This window comes from Mauremys mutica, chromosome 3 (assembly GCF_020497125.1).
Source record: "Mauremys mutica isolate MM-2020 ecotype Southern chromosome 3, ASM2049712v1, whole genome shotgun sequence".
NCBI lineage: Eukaryota > Metazoa > Chordata > Testudines > Geoemydidae > Mauremys > Mauremys mutica.
This window is the reverse complement of record NC_059074.1, coordinates 159,654,378-159,680,775: the sequence shown is the minus strand read 5'-3', so window position 1 is coordinate 159,680,775 and position 26,398 is coordinate 159,654,378. Positions and strand designations below refer to the sequence as shown.

Below are 26,398 nucleotides of genomic sequence, written 5' to 3'. Positions count from 1 at the left end.
TGTTTATGTGACTCTAATTCCCCCCTTTAATTCCACACATTGCTATAAATGTCTGTTTATCTCTAACATGTATCTCAGAAATACTTGTAATTTATAGAGTTAAAGAAAACAGTATCCACTTCTGTGTATTCTACAGGCTGCATAATTGCACCATCTCTCTTTCCAGCATCTCAAAATATAAATTGACAATATTTTTGGATTTACACTGGCCTCTTGGCCAAGGAAACTTCAGCTCTTGTTTCAGACTTGCAGTCCAGAAGCTAAAGAAACAAACCTTTTTCCAGATCTTTGTTTGTATAGCTGTCAGACAATTACATGAATATAACCAATAAGTGACTGAACTGTGGCATCTGGTTACAGCAATTGCTCCTAAGATTAAACGACATAAAATGTCAATTACGTTGTCAACATACAAATCATGTCCTGCATACCTTACTTTTTGAAAGATGTAGTTTGGACTGCACTGCACTTGAGTGTCTATTGCAGAAAATTATAGAGATGGTTTCTTCTGGTTTATTCACCCATTTAAGCCCATAAATCACCAGTTTAGATCAATGAAACAAGTCTAAAAAAGTGTATTCCTAGGTATCCTACTTACACTTTCTGTAGGTTAAGGCCCAATCTTGGTTTAGAAACTAGTATTATTACTTCTGTAAATGTTGCTGGGATGCTGTTTAACTAAAGAGACTTTCTTGAAGAGCAACTTGATTAACAGACTCCAAAAGCCATTAAAGAACAGAGCCCCACACTCCTCTTCCCATTTCACTGTTTGCACTTGAAATGTCTAAAACCCCTCAAAGTCAACTGCTGTTTATAATCTGACATGGCAACATACATCCAGTGCTATTTGCTATCTTTACAGTAAGTGTGAGTACTATGAAAAACTTGTTACCCAGACTGAAATATCTCAGGTACATGCAGTCTTGAAATAACTGACCAGTAGTATGTCAGTAAGCAAAAATAAGAAACACCATCAGCAAAGCCAACAATACCATTGAGCAACAGGGTAGCTTGACTCTTAAAGGCTGGAGGTACTGATTACTCAGTCAAAAGGCACACCTGGGTTGGATCAGGTGGTTTCCTTTTTCAATCAGCAGAAAATTACAAAGAAAGAGAAAGGCTACTGTAGCAAAGATCCTGATGTCAGTAGAGTTTTGAGGCTAGAACCTAGTGAGTACGAGGCTCCAGTGGGAAACCCTGACTAGGTTTAGGCCAGGAAGCTGAACTCAGCCAGGTAGGGTCTGGGAGTAGCCTACTAAAGCAGGGAAGGCCTGGGAGCACAATGATCAGAGACTGCTAGGACTGATCAGTCTCCAGCATAGAGTCCTGGGGTGTGGGGGATTGAGGCCAGGGCCGGCTTTAGGCCAATTCAACCAATTCCCCCGAATCGGGCCCCGCGCCTAAGAGGGCCCCGCACCCAAACCCTGCCAGTGCGCTGTACCCGGGGTGGCCCAGCTTCCCCAGGGGCAATTTAAAGGGCCTGGGGCTCCCAGTAGGGACTGGAGTCTCAGGCCCTTTAAATTGCCACCAGAGCCCCACTGCTGGAGCCCTGGGGGCTATTTAAAAAGTCTGGGGCTCCCCTTGCTTCTACAGACCCGGCCCTTTAAATAGCCCCTGGAACCCCGCCGCTTCCCCAGGGCTCCTGTGGCTATTTAAAGGGCCGGGGTGGTAGAAGCAGGGGAGCCCCAGGCCCTTTAAATAACCCCCAGAGTCCTGGGGTAGCGGGGGGCTCCAGCTGCCTCTGCTGCCCCGGTCCTTTAAATAGCCCCCGGAGCCCTGCCGTTTCCCCAGGGTTCCCATGGCTATTTAAAGGGCTGGGGCGGTGGAAGCAGGGGAGCCACGGGCCCTTTAAATAGCCCCCAAGCCCCGGGCTGCTGCAGCTACCCAGGTGGGGGAGGGAGGAGGAGGAGGCACTCACCGTACAGGGTGGGCTGTACCCCCTGTACCCACACCCCCTGCCTGCAGCCAGCCCTGCACTCCCTGCCCTGCCTGCAGCCCGCCCCTGCCCGCACCAGCCCCGCACCTCCTGCCCTGTCTCCAGACAACCCCTGCTGCACCCCCCTGCCTGAAGCCAGCCAGTCCAGCACTCCTCTGTCTCCAGGCCTGCCAACCCTTGCCGCACCCCCCTGCGGCCCTGCCTGAAGCCAGCCAGCCCACCCCACATCCCCGTCTCCAGCCAGCCCCACACCCCTTGCCCTGCTTGCAGCCAGACCCTACCTCCAGCCAGCCCCATGTCCACTGGTGCCCTGCAGTTCCCAGGGCAGTAATCCTGCACACCTGCTTCAATGAGAGGGGCAGGGAACAGCTTGGACCCACACCTGTGCACACCCTAGGGTGACCAGACAGCAAGTGTGAAAAATTGGATAGTAGGATCCTATATAAGAAAAAGACCCCCAAATCGGGACTGTCCCTATAAAATCTGGACATCTGGTCACCCTAGCACACCCCCAGGGAGTGGTGGGGACCCACACATGTGAAACAGAGCTCATTTCTAGTTCAGGCTCATCTTTTTAAAAAAGAACTTTAGGTAGGGTTAACGTACATCCGTATTTTCCCAGACATGTCCAGCTTTTTGCTTCTTAAATCGCCATCCGGGAGGAATTTTTAAAAATACGGACGTATGGTAACCCTATTGGTACAAAAAATACATACTGTGGCACATCCCTTAAAGCAGAACTTTTTACAGGGAACCGGTTGCTAAGAAATGAAAGGCTTTTTTTTACGTTTTTTTTTTTTTTTTAGTCATCCCTGCCGGGGCCCCGCCGAAAATGTTCGAATTGGGCCCCGCACTTCCTAAAGCCGGCCCTGATTGAGGCTACAGGGGGAAAAGGCTGGGGAGTGATCTGATAAGAAGCTAAAATGAATGGATTGTGTTTCAGTAGTTTTGAATTTTGAGTATATTTTATCTGAATAAACCCAGACCTCCAGAAGGGATGTTGTGGGTGGACAAAAGGGTGTGGAAATTGTTAAGAAGCCCTTTAGGGGAAGGTGAGGGAAATGAGACAGGCTGGCTGTAGGGTGACCCCAGGCCAGGGGAGGGTTGGGAGGCAGTGGGCCTGATCACCAATACTCTATGTAGCACCCTTCGTCGAAGGATCTCGAAGAGCCTTGCAAACCTGCTTGTTGAATGTATTAATTCTCACAGGATTTCCTTGAGGCCTTATGTGACTGTTTGTGAAACAGAAGCATAAAGAGTTTATTTGACTTCCCTAGGATCACAGTAAATGAACCCAAGAGTCCTGATTCCTCATCTTTTCTACCCAGCAGACTACCCTGCTGTCCTTCAGATAACCCTAATCCCCTTCTCTGCTAGCGCCCAAACTGGAAAAGCAAACAAGGAAGCGCCCGGAGAGTAACTAACAATTAAAATACTCTGACAAAACGCTCTTGTTGCCGGGGGCTCTGGTGCAGGGCTATGTACGGTCACGCTGCGGGGTGCAAGCCACACCAGTGAGGGCTTGTGTTACTGCCTGGATCCCTGGGTGCCATGAACGCGCTGCTGCTGCTGTAGCTCACAGCCCGAACACCGCTAGTCCGCTGGGCCCTCGGGGCTGCTTCACGGCCCCTTCCCGAGCACAGGGCAGGACCGGCGGGCGGGCTGCGGCATCAAATCCCTTCACGCCCGAGGCGAGGCGAGGCGGGCCGGGCCGGAGCCCAGGGGCGAGAGGCCCCGCCGCGCCACACTCAAGATGGCGGCTCGCCGCGCATCTCTCCCTCCCCGTTCCCGGCAGTGACTTCCGGAGAGAGAGAGGGCGCCCGTCCCATGGTAACTGCGCTGCGCTGGGGACGCTACCGGGGCCGCTCACCCGCTTCCTGCCGCACAGAGACAACCGCGGCGTGGGGCGGGGGTAAGAGAGAGAAAGGCGGGCCCCGCCCCCCCCGGAGGGCCCCGCGCCGGGCAGAAGCCAGGTGCACCCCGCCCCCGCCCGGGGGGCTGCGGGTGAGACGCCCCCCGGCTGCATTGCCCGCGGGGAGGGAATCACCACTCGCACCCCGGGGGCTCCTCTCGGGAGGGATGGGGGGGGTCTCGCCGGGCTGCCCGAGCCGCCTCGGTGTGATGGGACCTGGGCTGCCCGAGCCGGCTGCCCCGCTGTGGCGGGTCGGGGGCGGGCTGGCCCTGAGCCCTGCCCGGCGTAGGCCTGGCCGAGCCGCCCGGTTCCCCCGGCTCCTGTTTCGTGCGCACGGGGGTGGGTGGGGTTATTCCGCCGCGCGTGACTCGCTGCCCGGTGTGGGATGTGCCCCGCTCCGGTCCTTGCGTGGGGGCCGCCGGGCCGAGGGGAGGGAGGTGGCTGTGCCGTGACAGCGAGTTCGGCTCCGAGCTGGGCTTGAGAGCGGCCCCCCGCGCTGTTCCCGGGCCGGGAACCCGGACACAACCCCAGGCGTTTCTTGTAGCAACGGCGTGTAAGCAGCCTGTGGGGATGTGTCTTGAAACCGGCATATGTGGTGGCTTGTTGGCTTCATGGCTCCTTCACTGTGTGTGCGGGAGCATCTGTTTCATGTGTAGGTGCAAGTGCCTCCAGACTTGGGGTAGCAATAGGGGTGGCCTTGGGCTTATCAGATCTCTTCTCCCTTTCTCCCCCATCTCAGTACCGGTAATAATACTAGGGTACTTGGGTTTGTCATGGATTTAGAAGTACTTGTGAGAGAGATTTTCCGTGGATAGTATCCCATTGTTAAGATTTTCCAATCATTTGCCTAGTCTCCTCGTCCTTTTGTAACCTTCTTCCCAAATAGGTTGAAATTCTAGCTTGGGAAGAGATTAGCAATGCCTCTGATACTTAGGGTGACCAGATGTCCCGATTTTACAGGAACAGTCCTGATTTTTTTGGTCTTTTTCTTATATAGGCTGCTATTACCCCCCTACCCCCTCTCCTGATTTTTCACATTTGCTGTCTGGTCACCCTACTGATACTTTATCTGGGACTGTCACTGCTGTAGGAAAACTCATTGTAGGAAAAGTAGTATTTCTATCTTTGCAGTGATTCTAGGATGAAGTTAGTCACTGATGGGAGCGATGGAGACCTCTAGTGTATTTGCAAAGTACTGAATACTTAGTGCTTGTCAGGCGATGGGGGGGATGACTTACCTGACAACCACCTGGGCCTGAGATAGGACACAGCAAATATTACTATATTTAAAGCGGTGCTAAATGAATAGCCTTGGTTCGTTCTTCTGTCCCTTATCTAAAAAGCCATGCATAAGAAGTGACTTGATCTTTGCATTCATTCCTAAATATGTGTGTACATTAAGAATTTAGTCTTTAGCATTCATATTAACATGGATAGTACTGAAATCTGATGAGACTTGAACATGCTCTTGGATGCTGGTTATATTTTGAAAAGTTATTCTCCTTTCCCCCCAAAACAAGTTGTGGATATAGACTAACATGGCTACCTCCTGATCCTTTCCCCCAGTTTATATTCTAGGACATGATGTGGTTCTGAGGCTGCATGAAGGAATTAGAAACTGTGTATAATTTGGCAGGCTGCTTCATTTAGAGACACATCATATCTCTTCTCTTGTGTAATAGTTTCTCATGACATCCTTCTGATGTGTAAAAGCAGGGCTTAAAAACTTCAGGCACCTGCTAGTTAGGAGCAAACATGAAAGATGGAGTAGGGGCACTGTTAAAGGATGATGTCCTGATGAAAATAACAACCTGTTCTCCTGCCCTTCTTCTGCTGAGAAGAGGAAGGGAAAGGGTGCTGGGATTCCTATTGTTCCTGGACTGTTGGCAGGGATGGAGGGGAATCTTATATTAGCCGTTAGGTATATAAGTAATTTTTCTCTGAAACACTGCACTACTGTTCTAGATACAAGTTGTAAAGCAGGTTAACATCTTTAGTTATGGCAAAAATACTGCTACAAGCACTAGACCAGCAAATGCCAACATGCTAAGCACCTGGGCTGTCAATGGACCTACAGTACTCTCACACATGCTTCACTTTAAATTAGGGCTGTCAATTAATCACAGTTAACTCACTTGATTAACTCAAAACAATTAAAAAAAATAATTGTGATTGATCACACTGTTAAACAATAGAATACCAATTGAAATTTATTAAATATTTTGGGATGTTTTTCTACATTTTCAAATATAATCGATTTCAATTACAACACAGAATACAAAGTGTACAGGGCTCACTTGTGTTATTTTTTTATCGTTTTTACAGTGCAAATATTTGTAAACAAAAGATAGTATTTTTCAGTTCACCTCATACAAGTACTGTAGTGCAATCTCTTTATCATGAAAGCGCAACTTACAAATGTAGGGTTTTTTTTATTATGTAACTCCACTCAAAAACAAAACAGTGTAAAACTTTAGTCTACAAGTCCACTCAGTCCTACTTCTTGTTCAGCCAATCACTAAGAGAAACAAGCTTGTTTATATTTATGGGAGATAATACTGCCCACTTCTTAATTACAGTGCACCTGAAAGTGAGAACAGACATTCACATGGCACTGTTATAGCTGGTGTTGCAAGATATTTACGTGCCAGATACCTCTTCATGCTTTGGCCATCATTCCAGAGAATATGCTTCCATGCTGATGACACTCGTTAAAAAATGTGTTAATTAAATTTGTGACTGAACTCCTTGGGGGAGAATTGTATGTCTCCTGCTCTGTTTTACCCACATTCTGCCATATATTTCATGATATAGCAGTCTCGGGTGATGACCTAGCATGTTGTTCGTTTTAAGAACATTTTCACTGCAAATTTGACAAAATGCAAAGAAGATACCAATGTGAAATTTTTAAAGATCGCTACAGCACTTGACCCAAGACTTAAGAATTTGAAGTGCCTTCCAAAATCTGAGAGGGGTGAGGTGTGGAACATGCTTTCGGAAGTCTTAAAAGAGTAAAACTCTGATGTGGAAACTACAGAACCCAAGTCACCAATAAAAAAGAAAATCAACCTTCTGCTGGTGGCATCTGACTCCGATGATGAAAATGAACATGCAATGGTCCGCACTGCTTTGGATGGTTATCGAGCAGAACCTGTCATCAGCATGGACATGTCCTATGGAATGGTGGTTGAAGCATCAAGGGACATATGAATCTGTAGTATATCTGGCATGTAAATATCTTGTGACGCCGGCTACAACAGTGCCATGCGAATGCCTGTTCTCACGTTCGGGTGACATTGTAAACAAGAAGCAGGCAGCATTATGTTGGGAGGTATAGCTCAGTGGTTTGAGCATTGGCCTGCTAAACCCAATGTTGTGAGTTCAATCCTTGAGGGGGCTATTTAGGGAATTGGGGTAAAAATCTGTCTGGGGATTGATCCTGCTTTGAGCAGGGGGTTGGACTAGATGACCTCCTGAGGTCCCTTCCAACCCTAATATTCTATGATTCTATATCAGGGGTCGGCAACCTTTCAGAAGCGGTGTGCCGAGTCTCCATTTATTCACTCTAATTTAAGGTTTCGCGTGCCGGTAATACATTTTAATGTTTTTTAGAAGGTCTCTCTCTATAAGTCTATATATTATATAACTAAACTAGGTTGTATTGTAAGATAAACAAGGTTTTCAAAATGTTTAAGAAGCTTCATTTAAAATGAAATTAAAATGTTGATCTTACGCTGCCGGCCCGCTCAACCTGCTGCTGGTCTGGGGTTCTGTTCACCTAGGCCGGCAGCGAGCTGAGCGAGGCCTGCGGCCGGGACCCCGGCTGGCAAGGGTCCGTCAGCCAGAACCCCAGACCAGCAGCGGGCTGTGTGGGGCCGGCAGCCAGGACCCAGAGGGCTGGGGGCGGGCTGGAGTCAGGGCAGAGGGGGGGCTAGGTATGGGTGGGGGTGCCAGAGTCAGGGCTAGGGTTGTGGGGGGGAGGGGATGAAGGAGTCAAGCAGAGGGCTGGGTGTGTATGAGGGAGGTACAGGGCTCAGGGCAGGGGCCTGGGGGGTGTGCGGGGCTCAGGGCAGAGGGTGTGGTGTGTGTGTGGGGGGTGGGGGGGTCAGGGCTCGGTGACTGCCCCCCTAAGAACTCCCAACACCGCTGCTCCTTGTCCCCTGACTACCCCCTTCTGGGACCCCTGCCCCCAACTGCCCCCCAGGACCCCATGCCCTATCTAAACCTCCCTGTTCCTTGTCCCTGGACTGGACCCTACCCCCTACCTGTCCCCTGACTACCCCGACCCTTATCCACACCCCCATCCCCAAACAGACCCCCAGGACTCCCATGCCCCATCCAACCTCTCCCCGCCCCCTGACAGGACCCCCAGAACTCCCGACCCATCCAACCCCCCTCACCCCTGCCTTCTGACAGGACCCCCAGAACTCCCAACACATACAACCCCCCCCAGCTCCTTGTCCCCTGACCAACCCCTCCAGAGACCCCCCCCATCCTAACGGCCCCCCCCCAGGACCCTTCTTTCTCCCGGTCCCCTGACCGCCCTGACCCCTATCCACCCCCTACCCCCTCACAAACCCCAGGACTCCCATGCCCCATCCAACCCCCCCTGCTCCCTGACTGCCTCCTCCAGAGACCCCTGCACCTAGCCCCCCCCATCCAACCCACCCTGCTCCCTGTCCCCTGACTGCCCCCACCCCTTATCCAACCCCCCCAGCCCTGGGCCCTTTACCTTGAGGCTCCATGCAGAGCCAGACACGCTGCCCCGTGGGAGAGCACAGCTCTGGCCCTCAGAGCGCTGCGCACGGCGGCGGAAGAGCTCCAGTTGAGCAGGGAGCGTGTCTGCCTCCCCGTGGAGCCAAATGCTGCCCCGCGGGAGCGCACAGCCCCAACCCCCAGAGTGCTGCGCATGGCAGCAGGGCTCCAGGGGAGGGGAGAAGGCGGGAGAGGGGCCATCAGTTTGCTGCGCTTGGCCTGGCGCTCCGGCCCGGAAGCGCGGACCCCGCGGCTTGCTGTGCCGGGAGAGTGGGGCCATTTGCCCACCCCGTGTGCACGGCTATGCTTTTGCTCCCTGCCCCTGCGGCGGGAGCAGAGGGCAGAGGAGAGCGGGTTGGGCTGGGCAGGATTTTTAATGGCATGCTGGAGTCACGGCAGGCTCCAGCGTGCCATTAAAAATTGGCTCGCGTGCCGTCTTTGGCACACGTGCCATAGGTTGCCAACCCCTATTCTTCTTCGAGTGATTGCTCCAATGCATTCCAGTTAGGTGTGCGCGCCGCGCGTGCACGGCTTCTCCGGAACTTTTTTACCCTAGCTACTCCGGCGGGCCGGCTGGCGCCCCCTGGAGTGGCGCCGCTATGGCGCCGGTTATATACCCCAGCCGGCCCGTCCGCTCCTCAGTTCCTTCTTACCGCCCGTGACGGCAGTTGGAACTGTGGAGTGCTAAACAGTTCTCCAAGTCCCTAGCTTTCTCTCTTCTTCATCGTTGTATATAGTTACCATAGTTAGTTGTAGTTATTTAGTTAGTATAGTTAGTGTTAGATAGATAAGGTAAAAAGGGTTTTTTTCCCCTTTTTTGCCTTAGCCGGTGCGGGCTCATGCCCAAAGCACTGGGCTTTAAACCCTGCACGGTGTGCCAGAGACCGATGCCCGTGGGAGACCCGCACGACGCCTGTCTCCGCTGCTTGGGCGAAGGGCACCGAACAGACAAGTGCCCGATCTGCTCGAAGTTCAAACCGCGGACCCGCAAGGATCGAGATACCCGCCTAAAGCAGATCCTCATGGAGGCGTCTCTTCAACCAGCGGCACCGCCCGCACCGGTCCCGCGGCCTCCTCCCGTGCAGGACACACCGCCGGCACCGAGTCGCTCCACGTCTGCGGTATGCATACGCCGGTGACGCAGCGCAGGCCATTCCGCCCACAGTCTTCCCGGTATCAGTCGCGGTACCGACCCTACCCGGCTCGGCGACCGGCCCAAAATCGCCGTCGCCCATCGGGCAACCGCCGAAACCAGGGCCAGGCCGCTTCCAAAGCCCCGCACGCGGCCAAGCAACCCTTTTGATGGGATGCACGAGGGCTGCACATCACTCTCCCCTCCGGATCCTTCCCGTTTATTTCACGACCGCCTCTCCCGCTTCTTCTCGGCGTGGTCCCGTGTGACGTCGGACAGCTGGGTACTCAGCACGGTCCACTCGGGATACCGTCTCCAGTTTGTTTCACCCCCTCCTTCCCACCCACCTTCCCTGTCCCTCTTCAGGGACCCCTCTCACGAGCAAGTCCTCATACAAGAGGTCCAGACTCTGTTGAGCGTGGGTGCCATCGAGGAGGTGCCTCCCTCCAGGCGGGGCAGGGGATTTTACTCCAGGTATTTCCTCATCCCCAAGGCGAAAGGCGGGCTACGTCCTATCCTGGACCTTCGCGGGCTGAACAGATACCTGCTCAAGCCCAAGTTCCGCATGGTCACCTTGGGGACCATCATTCCCTCCCTGGATCCGGGAGACTGGTTTGCTGCCCTCGACATGAAGGACGCCTACTTCCATGTCGCTATCTACCCCCCTCATCGGCGCTACCTTCGGTTTGTGGTCAACGACGCCCACTACCAGTTCGCCGTGTTGCCGTTCGGCCTGTCGACCGCCCCCAGAGTGTTCACCAAATGCATGGCGGTCGTCGCCGCAGCCCTACGACGGAGTCAGATACATGTTTACCCGTATCTGGACGACTGGCTGATTCGAGGTCAGTCCCGACAACTGGTGGGGAATCAGCTGACAGAGATCCTGGCTCTCTTTCGGCGGCTCGGCCTTCTCATCAACATCGACAAGTCCACTTTGATTCCGACACAGCGCGTCGAATTCATCGGCGCGGTCCTCGACTCCACGGTGGCCAGAGCCTCTCTCCCTCGAGCTCGGCACCAGACAATGGTCTCCCTCATCCGGGACCTCGTCAATTTCCCGACTACGACGGTGCGGTCATGCCTTCGCCTCCTAGGCCACATGGCATCATGTACGTATGTCACCGCGTATGTGCGGCTCCACCTCCATCCGTTCCAGTCCTGGCTCGCGACGGTGTACCGCCCGTGTCGCGACTCCATCGACATGGTGGTCACGGTCAACAGGACGACCCTCGACTCCCTCCGCTGGTGGCTCGACCCGGAGGTCGTGTGCACCGGAGTCCCGTTCCACCCTCCTCGGCCATCTGCAACGTTGACCACGGACGCCTCTGCGCTCGGATGGGGGGCTCACCTGGGGGACCTTCACACTCAAGGCCTCTGGTCAGCGCACGAGCTCGCACTCCACATCAATGTCCGCGAGCTCCGAGCGATCCGCTTCGCATGTCACACCTTTCGGTCCAACCTGCACGGCCGCTGTGTGACAGTGTTCACGGACAATACAACAGCAATGTTCTACGTGAACAAGCAGGGCGGAGCCCGCTCGTCCCCCCTCTGCAAGGAAGCGATCCTCCTGTGGGACTTCTGCGTGACCCACTCCATTCACCTGGAAGCGTCTTTTCTTCCGGGAGTGCAGAACACGCTGGCCGACCATCTCAGCAGGTCGTTTCTCTCCCACGAGTGGTCCCTTCGTCCCGACGTTGCACACACGATCTTCCAGAGGTGGGGGTTTCCCCGGGTCGACCTATTCGCCTCCAAGGCGAACAGGAAGTGTCTCCAGTTCTGCTCGTTCCGGGTCACTCGCCGGGCTCTCTGTCGGACGCCTTCCTGTATCCCTGGGAGACTCACCTCCTCTACGCCTTCCCTCCGTTCCCGCTCGTACACAGAGTGCTCCAGAAGCTTCGGAGGGATCGAGCCACCGTCATACTCGTGGCTCCGGCCTGGCCGAGGCAGCATTGGTACACCCTGCTCCTCGAGCTCTCCGTTCGGGATCCCATCCCGCTCCCGTTGTGGCCGGACCTCATCACGCAGGACTTCGGCAGGCTCCACCATCCGAACCTGCAGTCCCTCCATCTTACAGCCTGGTACCTGCGTGGTTGACCCACGCAGAGAGGGATTGTTCGGCGGCCGTGCAGCAAGTCCTGTTGGAAAGCAGAAAGCCTTCCACTCGTTCCACCTACCTGGCGAAATGGAAGAGGTTCGCACTCTGGTGTGACCAACAGGGGCTCAACCCATTCGTGGTACCGGTCCGTACCATCCTGGACTACCTCTGCTATCTTAAGGAGCAAGGTTTGGCGGTTTCCTCCTTGAGGGTCCACCTCGCAGCAGTGGCCGCCTTTCGTCCGTCGGTGGAGAGTCGCTCCGTCTTTTCCAATCCGATGGTCTCCCGCTTCCTGAAAGGCCTCGACCGCTTATACCCGCCGGTTCGACGTCCTGCCCCGACCTGGGACTTGAACCTCGTCCTGGCCAGACTCATGTGTCCACCATTCGAGCCTATGGCCACATGCTCTCTCCTTTACCTCTCCTGGAAGACGGCCTTCCTGGTTGCCATAACATCGGCAAGATGAGTATCGGAGCTCCGAGCGTTGACGGTGGGCCCGCCCTACACCGTCTTCCACGCAGATAAGGTGCAGCTTCGTCCTCACCCGGCCTTCCTGCCAAAGGTGGTCTCGGCTTTCCACCTTAATCAAGACATCTTTCTTCCGGTCTTCTTCCCGAAGCCCCATACCACGCCTCGGGAACAACAGCTCCACACCCTCGACGTCCGTCGAGCGCTTGCTTTTTACATCGAGCGGATGAAGCCCTTCCGGCGTTCCACACAGCTCTTCGTAGCAGTCGCCGATCGCATGAAAGGCGAGCCGGTCTCTTCCCAGCGCATCTCCTCCTGGGTAACGCAATGCATCCGGACATGCTACGAGCTGGCTCACGTGACACCGTGCCGCCTCACCGCTCACTCCACGAGAGCGCACGCCTCGTCTACCGCCTTCCTGGCCCATGTCCCTATCCAGGACATCTGCAGAGCGGCCACCTGGTCTTCGGTCCACACCTTCGCCTCCCACTACGCGTTGGTGCAGCAGTCTAGAGACGACGCAGCCTTTGGCTCTGCGGTATTACACTCCGCCACGTCTCACTCCGACCCCACCGCCTAGGTAAGGCTTGGGAATCACCTAACTGGAATGCATTGGAGCAATCACTCGAAGAAGAAGAGACGGTTACTCACCTGTAGTAACTGTTGTTCTTCGAGATGTGTTGCTCCAATCCATTCCAGACCCGCCCTCCTTCCCCACTGTCGGAGTAGCCGGCAAGAAGGAACTGAGGAGCGGACGGGCCGGCTGGGGTATATAACTGGCGCCATAGCGGCGCCACTCCAGGGGGCGCCAGCCGGCCTGCCGGAGTAGCTAGGGTAAAAAAGTTCCGGAGAAGCCGTGCACGCGCGGCGCGCACACCTAACTGGAATGGATTGGAGCAACACATCTCGAAGAACAACAGTTACTACAGGTGAGTAACCGTCTCTTCTATATTCTGGAAATGTAAACAAATGTGTTTGCCTCAGTGGCTTAACAAGAAGTAGAACTGAGTGGACTTGTAGGCTCTAATTGTTTCAAAGGGAGTTGGTGCTATTTGTTGAATAGATTGGAAGCCACAGAAAAACACATCAGTGATTATAGCATCATGTTGTATTTTGTACAATATTTGTGAGAGTAAAGGAGAAAGCCTTAGTGATGAGTGGGAGGCTGAGGTGCAGAGACTTGCTCCATGATTTGAGCAACCAGCAAAGCATCCAATACAAAATGCAAACAGCCGGGACAGTATTATCAGGGATGCCTGTTGCTCTTATTTGGAGGCTCGGGCCTGGATTGTGCAGTGGTACATCCAGCTACTAATTCCTGGAGGGGGAGGGGGGTTTGAAGTCTTTTGTTCAGTTCAGTGTAGTTTATGGGTGGTGGAAGTGCAACAGAGCCAGCAGCCCCTATTGCACCTACTGTCTTTGCCTACATTTGTTTATAAAGCCCTATCAATTAATGCCAACATAATTTTCTGTGTAAAATGAACTGTCGTCAACTCCATATGAAGGTAACAAGCAGAAGTGAACATTCAACTGAAACAAAGCTGAAAAACAGCTTTAAATTATGACACACTATATTAAACAGCAATCTATTATCTCACTACAAAGAACCCTTTCATTATATTACCAGTGAAACAAAACAGTCAAGTGCAACAGTGCAATGCCGGCACAACACAAAGGGGCAAGTTTAAATTTACAGGCGAGTATATGTCTTTGCTCAACCTCTTCTGGTTTGTGGGCCTTCTGGTGTGGCATGCTGAGGTTTGAAGTTACAATGGGCAATAGAGGGCTCAAATGAGCTGGGATCCCAATTGCCATTGTTTTCAGTGCCCTCAGCTTAGGTCTGAGAGGGGAATGGCTGGAAGCACTGCAGTAGGGCATTTTGGCTTTGTATTGCGTCCAGGAGTTGCCTCTGCATCTCCTTCTTGCTACTCTGAAACCTCTTTGTATGCTGTTTTTGGACATGGCAATGCTTTCCCTGGCAATGGCCATACTGTCCTTTGCCACTGCATCAATCTCTCAGTGCTCAGATACTGCTTCCAACTCTCTGCATTTTGGGCTTTTTTGGGGGGGCCTCTGTATTGATGCCACAAACATTTTATCATAAGCTTTCTCCCCCTCAGGTTTGCCAGCCATTCTGCTGTTGATAAGGGCCCTGTCCTTGAGTCTGTCCCATGCAGGTGTCATTGATGTGCGGGTATTTAAAAAAAAAAAAAAAAGCAGCTATTGTTCCTAGTCTAGGAGGGCTCTGATAACTTTTTTTTAGATGCATTTCTGCCTTTACCTCCTTGAGATTCTTCCATCCCGAGGATTCCCCGAGACTGGGTAAATGGTGTGTGCTGTGGGTTTGTTGTCTGTGCTTCATATGCTGTGTGGCTGGGGCAGGGATGGAGTTGGAAATTATGTTCCTGGTCTGGCTTTGCTGTGCTTATGGAGGATGAAATGGATAATAATCACCTCTACGTAACATTTAGGTTGGGACTCTTTGGTTTTGATGATATACTGGGACAGGTAAATTTGCTTTCCTTCTAAATCAGAAGGAAAGCAAATTTGTAAGTAGCAAAATCTACTGCAAATAAAAACCCCTAAATTGTGGCCAGCTCTACGTAATACAAAAAAATGCGAGTTCAATATCAAGGTTATGCTTCTGCTCCACTGAGCTACAATAAGAGTGTGAAATATGGGAGCCATATAATGGTGTGGGGAGGGAAATGGAGAGAAATTGAAATTTTTCTACTTTCTGATAGATGGGATGAAAATATTATTTCTATATGGAGAATAAGATGCCAGGGTTTCTTATCTGTAGATTTGAGACCATGCCATGACCAGCTCTTTGGTAGCCACCAGTGTCCCCAGAAAATGGCATGTCTAACTCTCCTTGGCTGGTGGGAGGGTCACTGTAGCAGGAACAAAAGAGAGTGAAATGAAGGAGGTGATCCCAGAGGGCCCCAGGAAGAAAGAGAAGGCAGTCAAATTAGTAACTCCCAAAAGTCTTAACATGTAAGAGGTGAGAAATAAGACAATAAAAGAACAAAGGTAAAACAACATATGCAAACACTTACAGTTCTCATAATGTTACCCTTTCCCATGAGGAGGCGGCTGAATGACTCTCAGTAATGTTTCTCATATGTTAACTGTAGGTCTTAGTAGTGTGCATTTCTTTTCCGCCAAACCCTTAAAACTGTGATAAGGTTGTAGAGTTAATCAGACATCTGAGTTGTTAATATTGTTGAACATTAAATGTAGTGGTCATTTCAATAAAATGCAAAAATAACGAAGTACAGAGATCTCTCTTCAAATTGATCAATAGCATTCATTTGGTTTAGCAACTGCTATTATTCTTTAGTTCAATGACCATATGGGATTTCTAACATTTAGCGTGACTTGCTTGCCTGTGACCAGTTTTTATAATGTCAACTGTTCTTTGGTAATAGTATTTAACTTTTGCCGCACCTATAAGCGGGAGTAAAATTACTTTTTTGGCTAAGTACTATATAAACAGATAATTTTCAGTTTGCACCATAAGAGTAGATTAAGAAGGCTATTTCCAACAAGATGATGATAATTTTGTAGGCATTTCAGAACTAAGCATATTACTGCATATGTAACACTTTGAAGATGTTAAGTGCTTATTATCAAAAAGTTGTGTGACAGAATCCCTCTTCAGCAGTAAGTAAAATATTTCATAACTTATTTTTAAGCTTTGGAGGCTTCTCGAGTCTAACAGTTTGCCCTCTTAAATGATCTTTCTTGTGAAGTCTGTAAATTAATAATTCCTTTGTCGCTTATATTTTAACATTGTCTCTTGGCTAGAATTGGAACCGAATTTTATGGATGCACATTCTGAATTTTGTGGTTATAGTAACCTGAAAAGGATGTGACTGTAGATGCTAGTTGGGAAGACAGTTAATACTATTTTTATTTTAGTATGCTATCTCTGACACAGCTTAGAAATGACATGGAATTATGCAAAATGAATGGTTAAATATCTGAGGAGTGAGTTAACTTTATTATTTCTACAAAATATCTCATAGATTTTAGTCAAACTGATTAAAGTGAAATAGCTTTTATAATAATGAAGATCTGAAAAATATCTGAGTTACACTTCAGTCATTGATGACATATAGTAAATTTCACTCTTAGGGAAAGAGGCTACTTAGATAAGATGTACATGTACATCCTGAACAGCTTGTAATATATTAAGTGCTACTTCACACCTTACTGTTTAACCCTTCCCATCTGTCCTATAGAAGGGCAACAGGGAAGGCCCTCAATCTTTCTTAAGACTAGAGAAAGTATTAATTTCATAACGATATGCTAAAAACCCCAAGATTAACATCCTCTATTCAAATTTAGAGAGAGGGTCTGTGATGCTTTGGGGTTCAACCCAGACCATTAAGGGGTTTTCACCACCTGCCCTGCAATTCCAGATACCTTAAATGCTATGCTGCTGTGGCTCACAGCCTGGACACCAACTGTCAGCCTTACAAGCATGTAGGTCACATCCTGGCATCCACCATCCAATTACTTTTTGCAGCATGACCCCATCCCCCAGTCCGGAGTTTCCCCAAAACCATCTGCCCTGTTGTGTCCAGCCCTCTCCTGGAACACTCCTAGAAGTTAAATTCGCTGCTCCTTTAAAGAGACAGTAAACAGCAACTCATTAATTTAGCTGGGGTTTGTCAAGTGCTCTTATTTCGATCAAAGTACTGAACTGTCTGACAATAAAACAAGTTTATTCAACAAAATGTTGTAGGTTTAAGTGACACCAAGTATAAGGAATAAGGATAGAAAAGATTACAAACAAAAGCAAAAATATGCATTTAACACTAAAACTGAATTTCAGCAAGTTACAATCCTTGCCTAAACAGGTTTCTCATCTATATTCAGTCCCCTTAGTTGAAGGATCAATCGTTCTGTGACTTGGGGTATGGCTACACTTACGGTTTGCAGCGCTGGTAGTTTGCAGCGCTGGTCATCCAGCTGTGTAGGAGCAGCGCTGGTGTGTGGCCACACTCACAGCTACCAGCGCTGGTGTGGGGCCACATTTGCAGTGCTGTTGGGAGTGCTGCATTATGGGCAGCTATCCCAGCATTCAAGTGGCAACAACGTGCTTTTCAAAAGAGTGGGGTGGAGGGTGGTGTACTGTGACAGGGAGCGGGGAAGATAGAGAGAGTGGATTTTTGCAGCCAACACTGTGTGTTAGCTTCCTGGATTGAAAAATCACAAAATGTTCGCGAACCCTTAGTCCTAATTGCAAACAGCCTGCATCCAACGCTGTTTCTCTGTCAAGCAAACATTCACTCCCTGCCTCTCATTTGCTCGTTCACAGCCAGGTACAGATAGCTCCTGTTTGCTGTGATCAGTGTTTGTTTTTTTAGATAAGCAGTTCAATGGAGCTCCGATCGGAGTTCACAACAAAACAAAGAGAGGCTGCATAACAAAACAAAGAGAGTAATTTATAAAAGCATTCTGGGATACATCCTTATACCCTGGAGGCCAATCACAGCGCTGGTGTGTGGCCACACTTGATGACCAGCGCTGCAGCACCAGCGCTGCAATCCTTATTCCCCATGCTGAGTGAGGTGTACGGCCAGCGCTGCAGCCAGGGAGTTGCAGCGCTGGAAGTGCCCTGCAGGTGTGGCCACTTACTAATTGCAGCGCTGGTGGAGGCTTTCCAGCGCTGCAACTCGCCAGTGTAGCCATACCCTTGAAGAGCTCTGGCCCCTTTAGTCCCTCAAGCGATGGATGCCAAAATGGCTTTTTCTCTCTCCTTATATCTTCCCAAAGTTCAATGGCCCTACTTCAAGAGGCAGGAAGGCTTCTGGAAGATGCAGTCTCCCTCCCCCGTCAAGATAGTTAATCATTTTTCCCCACTTGCTTTCTTGATGACTTTATTGAGTTTGCATGTAAATACGCTTTTCTTTCTCTTTGGTCACATCTTGCTTAATTTACATCCGAGATGCATTCAAGCAGGCAGAACCACATTCTTTTGTTTGGAACAGGGGTAGGCACAGCTTGGTAAATACGTTTTAATAACCTATTTGCAGCACATCTCTATAACACCCTTTGTGAGTTTCCTGTTCATACATCATGCAAGAATATTAATGATCAGTGAATGATTAGTTTTCCAGCAGTGATTTATTACATGTGACCTTTTGGGTATATATCATGACAACAATGTACTAGTTGGCACTGGGGTGCTCTTAGGGTCACAGGTTTGCATGCTTCATGGGTGCTGTTAGGGTCACAGGTTTGAGTGCTTCATGAGTTGGGTAGACTGATCTTATTACACATAGGATGGGCTCTTTGTATTCTTCCGTTCTACCCCACAATGTCAGCCAATTTCTCATTCCCCCTCTGCCCTTTTTCTAGGGACTCCCCGCAACTACCCTCAATCTCACCTCTGTCTGTGGCTCTGTGTGTCCCCCTCATTACCCTTTCCTCCCGTACAGAGGTCCACAACTCTCCCCCATACTAGCACCCCTATGTCACCACCTTCTTCCCAGGGCAGGTGATGTGTCCCGTATCCCCTCTACCAGGTTCCCCCAGTCTCCCCTCCATCAGGGTTCTGAGTGTCCTCCATTCCCCCCACATCCATTCCAGGATTCCCCGTTCTCCCCCTACATGGCAGGGGGTCTTTGTGCGCCCATATTCTCCCCTTTCCCCTTCATGCTTTCCTCCTCCCATGGTTTGTGTGCTCCCCATTATCCTCTCCCCCCCCGACTATAGCAGGGTCCCCTATTCTCCACCATACCAGAGGCTGTGTGCATTCCTCCACCCCATTATTATATTTTCTGTCCAGGGAAGAAATCATTCAGGGTGTCCACTTTGGGAGACTAGGCAGAGCGAGATGATATAGGAATATTGTTATGTGGGAAGTCATGGGGGTCATCAACCAGTTGTTTATTCTGTAGACAACTGCAGAGGTGCTTGAGGCCTTGGCTGTACTAATCCGGTGTCAATGACTCCATGTGTCTCCCATTTTCCCCCAAATCAATAGGGTTCTGCTCATTGATGCCTGTAACATTGCCTGAAATTTGGGAACTGATTGGCTGCGGCGTTCAAAAGATGCAGCATTACAGGCAGACAAACACTGAAATGCCATTGAATTGAATATTAGGCTTTTGCAAGCTTGGCCAGTGAGATGTCTGTTTTGATCTTATGTGTAGGTAAAATGAATGACTAAGTAGCCAAAACTATGGTGATTGTCATCAGAAATGTAGGTGGTAATGATAAACATTCCATGTGAGAAGAGTAAGTTTCTATTAGCCACAAGATAGGGTCAAGTTAGGGAAAAAAAAAATTTCCACGCAGCCCTAGGCTACAGAAATCTGACCTGGGCAAGTGAAATTTAATTATTGGCCAGGTGAAGCGTGGTCTAACACTCAACTCACTGACTCCTGTTTGCCTGGTTTGCCTGTCATGCTGCGTCCGACCAATTCAGAAATGTCAGGGAAATTTCTAGGCATCAATGGGCATAACCTTATTGATTTTTCGTGCAAATCTGAACACAGAAAAGCCTGATTGACAGGCTGCCTTGTGCTGCAAGCAGAGGAATCTTTCTGCTGCCTCCTGCTGCTGCCTACACATACCAGAGGCAGCAGCTTAACTTCCTGTGTGGAGATATTGTCCGTAGCCTAGACTCTTAACAGAAATAGGAGAGCCTTACTGGGGTGGGGGGAGAGTAACATGAGCAGGGATCCGGAGGAGGCAAGTGTTGTCAGTGGAAGCAGGATCCCAAAGGGGGCAGAGCTGGAACCTGCAAAAGAGTGAGAGCATGAGGAATAGTGATGATGAAGAAAGCGGGCACCTCAGGGGTGGATGGGTAGGCAGACATGGTAGTGGAGAGCTGGAGTTGGGGGAGGTGCAGATGAAGGGGGTGGGAAGTGGAGATGGATAGAGAAAAGCAGGGTCCCAGGAATAGCATGGAACCAGAGGTGGGTGAAATGAGATGAAAATGGGTGGTACACAGTGACCCTGATATGCGGCCGGGGGAGGAGGGGTAAGAGAGATGGGAAGGGGGAAATGGAGGAGCCACACAGATTGTCCTCCGGGGTGGGGGGCAGAATGGAGAGCAGTGGTAGCCTGAGCACACTGTGCCCAAGAGGGGAATGGAGGGATGGAAGGAGCCCATCATGGGCACAATGTGCCCAGGTTAGCAGAAATATTGATCCACTAGGTTACTGTCTGCTGGAAAAGTGACTAATCTAAATTTAAAAATGCTGAATGCAATGGTAGACTGGCATGTTCATCCTGAGGCTGAAAATGGAAGTAAATTAGCCCTCCGCTCTACTGAGTTTACAAGCTGGGCACAGGTCTTGCCGCACGTCAGATATCCTATAATCTTGTGTGGTTAGAAAACATAGGCACATATAGAAAGTGAAATGTTTCTAATACACACAAAGATACCCAGGTATAGCTGTGTGTCTTTGTCTGTCTTTCATGCCCAAATAAGAGCTGTTTACTCATGGTCTGCTGCTCTAAAGAATATTGATGGAAATTGTTTTCCATAAAAACAGACTAACTCAACACAATAGTGAAAACAGGTTTGATCATAATTATGTCTTACACAGAATCAGCACATACAATATGCAAGTATGACTTGAATATTGTAGAGCACCAATTAATCAGAACACTCGCTAATTTTTGCTGTAATTCTTAGTACCTGGATGCATCTTGCCTCTATTCTCATAACTTTTGTCAGTGGTCACTATGTGCAGGTGAAATGGTAGGGAAGGAAGTTTTGGCCCCAATGGAATGAGACTTGAGTTCTACTCGCTTGCATCGGAAAATATTTATATTCCTAGCTAAGCATGCATTCAAGGCAAAGGGAGCTTTCTTATCTTTAGCCATAAATAACATTTATGAAATCAAGGTCATTGCTGCTCCTGGATTGTCAAGAATCAATAGATCTCCAGTGCTTTTATTCTTGATCTAAGATTGGCAAGGGGGTTGCAAACACACTTCTAATGTGGACTTCATAATAGTCCTCTATGCCATTTGCACCTCGAGATTAGACGGATGCACTGTTATTGATTGTAGTATGGGGCATATTTCTAAAGTACCGGGTGCCACAGCTAGTGTTATGCTTGTCACTCCCTATTCCCAAAGTAGGAAGCTCACCACTCAGATGAGTTTGACTGGAATATTGGTAAGTGTCTTGTCTAAGATCAAGGGCATCTAACTGTACCCGCAGTACCATCATCTTCCTATTACTCATACTTCTCCCAACAATAAGTGGACTTTAAAAAACAGTACTTTCAGAAAGATGGACATGTAGCTATTTGAACCTCTTTGCATTTAGAATTGTGTGTACTCAAGCTATAAATCCAAGGTACATAGAATCTCATGACACCGACATAATTAAAAGATCCTTTTCACCCTTAAAAACTTCTCTAGGGCTTCCATGGTAATGTTACATTTTAACTTTGCATTTCTTTACTGTATCAAAAACTTTAATTTATTTTTGCCATAAAATATTTTTTCTGGACTGGAAAATGTGGAAAGTCCACATTTGTCTGTATCTTTAAATCATTTGATAGTTAAATGTTTGTACCTGATTAAATTTCTAGTTAGGGGATGGAATATCAACAGTGAGACTAGACAAAGCAGATTAAGTATGGGAACTGTTCACATAATTCACCTGGAATGTGAGGGGTATAGTATATCTCAAATTACAACTGTGCTGAAGGGCAGGGCTGAAATTGAAGATGTGATTTTAAAAATCGCCATTCAAGTCTTTTATTACTTTCACAGCCATAAATTACTGTCAACTGTAATAGGTATGGTGGGTTCTCTGACACCTCGGGTTTCAGGGAGTGAAGAAGTTTCTAGACTTGAAATAAACTTTTGGATAGATTTTATGTCTCAAATTTAAAAATGTATCTAATACAGATTTTTTTTTAATCTAAGATACTTATATGGCTTTCATTATGATAATATTTGAGCACCTCACAATCTTCAGTGTATTTATCTTTAAAGGACACCTGTGAGGTACAGAAGTATCATCCCTGTTTTACAGATGGGGAACCATGGCATAGAGAGCATTGTAAGGCTAGGTCTACGCTACCATTTAATTTTATTATAACTTGTGTTGCTCAGGGGTGTGAATAAGCCACCCTTCCAAGCAACATAAATTACACCGACCTAAGCACTGGTATGGACAGTGCTATGTCTGTGGGCGAGCTGCTACCACCTCTCACACAGATGGATTTATTATGCCGTCGGCATAGAACGTCTTCATGAGATGCGCTACAGCGCTTCTAGTGTAGGCTAGCCCTTAGTTAAACTCCCACAGGAAATCTGTGCGACTTGAACCCAGGTTTCCCAAAGTCCTAGGTTAGAACCCTAACCACTGGACCTACTTAGCATGTAGGTGCTTATAATAGGAGCACTCAGGGACCAATTTTTTTAATTTTTTTTTTTGGTATAGGTTTTGAGACAAATAGAAGTAAGGCAATTCAATTAAGGCTGCTACTGTTATGATTTACTTGGAAAATTACAGATAACTTTGCATGTGAACTAAAATAACTATCTCTCTTACGCACAGTATGCTAAACCATTGTGAAAAAGTACCAGGAGAATTTCTGCCATTCAGAACAGATTTCATTCTAACCCTGTACACTCATTCTCACTTATTATAGAAACTAGCAGCAATAAAGTCAATGGATCAAACACTAGGAGAATGCAATATTTTAATTTTATTAAGACTCTTTGAAACTAGGGTACATGATGTATACATCATGACCATTTTACACAAGTAACATGGTAAAACAAAAATCATAAATTTTAGTTTTATTAATTATTTTTTTTATTTTTAGTTACTAACATTTTTAGTACAGCTCATTGTGTTTCTGTGGTAGTCTGATAAAGTTATTAAAATACCTAGTTTAGAGATGTTCCTGATCATATAAGAAGACCGAGACCCTGATCCTACAAGTTGCTCCATGTAGGCCTAAGTCAACAAAGAGATAATGGTCAATTATGACAAAAAAAGTAATGTAAGCATTCAAGAATGAAGAAAAAATTACAAGATGCTACTATTGTGTCTGAGTCTAGAAAATAATACATATTGTACTTGAGAAATAGTATGTTATCATGTAATTAGGTTATCATCATGCATGTGCACAAGGAAGTTGTATTAAGGCTGAACATACAACTTTAGCTAGACATTTTCTGATGTAGATACTTAACTGTTGCATTAACACAGCTTTTTGCATTAATTTAGTGTTAGTAGTGGACATTGCCAGTTAAAGGTTAAATTTGGTACCTTGGTAATTTTGTTTTCTGTTAAAAGCGATAGAGACTGTGGAAACAATTTGAGGAAACAATTACCGGTACTTGCTTTGTGAGTGGTGGTGGTGAATAATGATTAAGTATGTTCATTTGTCCAGCCAACATACATCCGAACATAGACTTTTCCATGGCCTTTCCAGAAGGAGATGATGTGACTGTGTTTTATCTTTGCCTTGAATACCTTCAAGTTCTACAAACCATATATCTTGACCAAGAAATTAAGCAGCTGTTTTAAAGGGTTCTTTTGCTTATAGTGGGGCGTGTGTGTGGTCAGTAAAATGAAAAGAAAGTTGTTGGTATTTTCTCAGCCGTATCATTTTATCTTTTAAAAACCAGAAATGCAGAAATTTCCATAATGCTTTTTATATTGACTTTTCCGATCAGCACACTTAACAACAGTACATCCAACAAAGATAATAGGTTGAGTTTCAGAAAAATTCAACAGTGGGTCTGGTATTGGGCTATCATTCAAGTATGTACAAGTAACATAGCATTTGTGAGCTTGTGATCTCAGTGTTTCTTTTTGGAATTATCTTGATCTTCTTTCCCACTAGCCCTAAAGAGAGATGGTCTGGCTATATTGTTTGTCTAGAGCTTCCTGGTGCAATTGTGACTTTGACTTCTTGTGCTGTAAGAAGCCCAGGCTAAAGCTATGATGATGGGATGACAAGACTAAAGCCTGGTCTGCACTAGAAAATTAGGTCAGTTTAACTATGTTGGTCAGGGACATTGTTAAGCTGACCTAAATCCCCATGTAGATAGAGCTGAGTAAATGGAAGAATTCTTCCGTTGACCTAGCTACTGCCTCTCATGGACGTGGATTACCTACACCAACAGGAGAATCCTCTTGTCAGTGTAAGCGGTGTCTACAACTGAAGCATAGCAACTGTAGTGGTGCAGCTGTGCTGCTCTAGCATTTAAAGTGTTGAAAGACCTAAGACATCTCTCTGCTCTGGGAGTCCAGTGATGTTTAACAGTATATAAGCTTGACCAACAAAGTTCCTGCCTGTCCACTCTGTCTTGCAGTGTTCTTTCTTTTTTGTAAGCAGGGTTATGTGAACAGCTGCCTCAGTAGTTCACAATATTAACTGATAATGGTGCTAATGTTGACTAGTTCTTCTAAGGCTGAACTATGTCACCAAGAAGGTTATGTGGCTTTGCTAAGGTCTCCAGCTAGAGTTAATACCAAGGCTGACTGTGTGTAGGTCTTCCTATATTTCATACTTGTGTGACAAATTTTTTTTCTTGTATTATTGTGGGCTCGTATGACAAGTGTTGTATCAATAATAAAATTATGCAAAAGAAAACTGTGTTTTGTTACAATGTGATCTTAGTTGTGAAACTAAAGGTAACTGTGTCTTACTGGGCACTAATTACTTTGAAGTTGCCTTATTTGAGATTGTCCCAGTTGGGGGGTGGGAGAAAGAGCTTTGGTTTCATGTTTAATTAACACACATGGGAAAAGACTAACATGTATCAGTATTGCTTGCACTGTTTCACTCAATAGAAAAATTATGCGGCAATTTTTTCCCTTTCTGTAGTTTTAACTCTTCCACTTCTCATCCCCTTGCCCTTCTTTGTGTATTTGAATCTGTATTGGTTATTAATTCATAAATCTTCAGTCAGTTAAATCAAGTAATTTTAGCTATTATTATTTATTAATTAATAATAATGTTTCCATATTATAGTCTGACTGCACATGCTTCCTCCTGCCCAGGATGCTGGTACTTATTTAGAAACTGACACCAATGCTGTTCAGTTTAGTGACGTAACCTAAACTCAGTCCTTTAGTTAGTATGAGTTTGTAGAACAGAAATGTACTATTACAGTATTCAGGCAAGGCCAAATATTTTTAGCAGCTTTATTTAACAAGTTCCTTGTACCAAAGTAGACTGACTGGTCGCATATGAAGACTGCATGCTGTTGAGTACTTAGTTTACTACGATTCAGATGACCAGATCAACCGTTGTCATAAGTAGACCTGGCTGGGAATTCTTCAACTAAACATTTCCATGTCAAAAAATTTTTAATTTTCGGTGTTATGTTCTGTTTTGGCACTTTCAAAGCAGAAGTTCCATCTTTTGGTTTGAAATACCTTTGTTTTGAAATTTAATTTATTGTGCAATTTAAATAATAAAAGTCAAACAAAACATTTCAAAAGTATTTAAATGAAATAATGTTTGAACAAACTGTTTTTTTTTGTTTTTTTTTTTTGTTTTTTTTTTAGTTTCAGTTTGAAATTTTTCAAGATTTTGATCTTGTCCCAGTTTGGAAAGGGAAAACTTTTTGCAATATTAAAAAATTTCCCAGGATGGCAAAATCATTTCCCACACAACTTGAGTCACTGTATACCTGTAGATTCTGACTGGTTTTGTGCATACTTTGGAGTGGAAAAAAAAACTTCAGATATAATTTTTTAGTACTATAAGTAATAACAATCAAGGGCTTCTTGTGTACAATTGTATGACTAAATGTATACTGTTTTCTCTTTTAGGTATCTAAAAGCAATTGGCACAGGATCTTGGCTTTATACTCTTAACTGTCTTAGAGGGTGAGTTTTACGACATTGGAAATTGCAATTTCAGCTGAGATCGGAGCTGTGACATTGATCTAAAGGTAGGTCACGCAGAATTCTGAAAGTTCCATTCTTCAGAAAATTCAAGGTTCAATCTTGGTCTGGTTTAAATATTGTATACTGGAATTCATTATGCAATAAAACAGGTATTTAATAGACATCTCAAGTTCAGTGACTCTTTTGTCTTGAAATCACTTTTCTTTTTTCCCCAGCCAACTTCTTTCTAAATC

The 26,398-nt window shown here is 47.2% G+C and overlaps 1 protein-coding gene across 10 annotated transcripts in view; it reads left to right on the top strand.

The window, feature by feature from the left end:
• Window positions 1-1,160: 1,160 nt before the first annotated feature.
• DISP1 (dispatched RND transporter family member 1) overlaps window positions 1,161-26,398 on the top strand; it is a 180,356-nt gene continuing 155,118 nt past the window's right edge. For 4 of the 10 annotated variants that reach the window (XM_045010603.1, XM_045010604.1, XM_045010598.1 and 1 more), the window contains exons 1-2: window positions 3,728-3,848; window positions 26,088-26,209. The gene's annotated coding sequence lies outside the window, so the exon portion shown is untranslated. Of the gene's footprint in view, window positions 1,235-3,204; window positions 3,221-3,727; window positions 3,849-3,922; window positions 3,941-26,087; window positions 26,210-26,398 lie in introns of those variants that run through there. The other 6 variants (XM_045010597.1, XM_045010602.1, XM_045010606.1 and 3 more) reach the window with 6 other exon arrangements.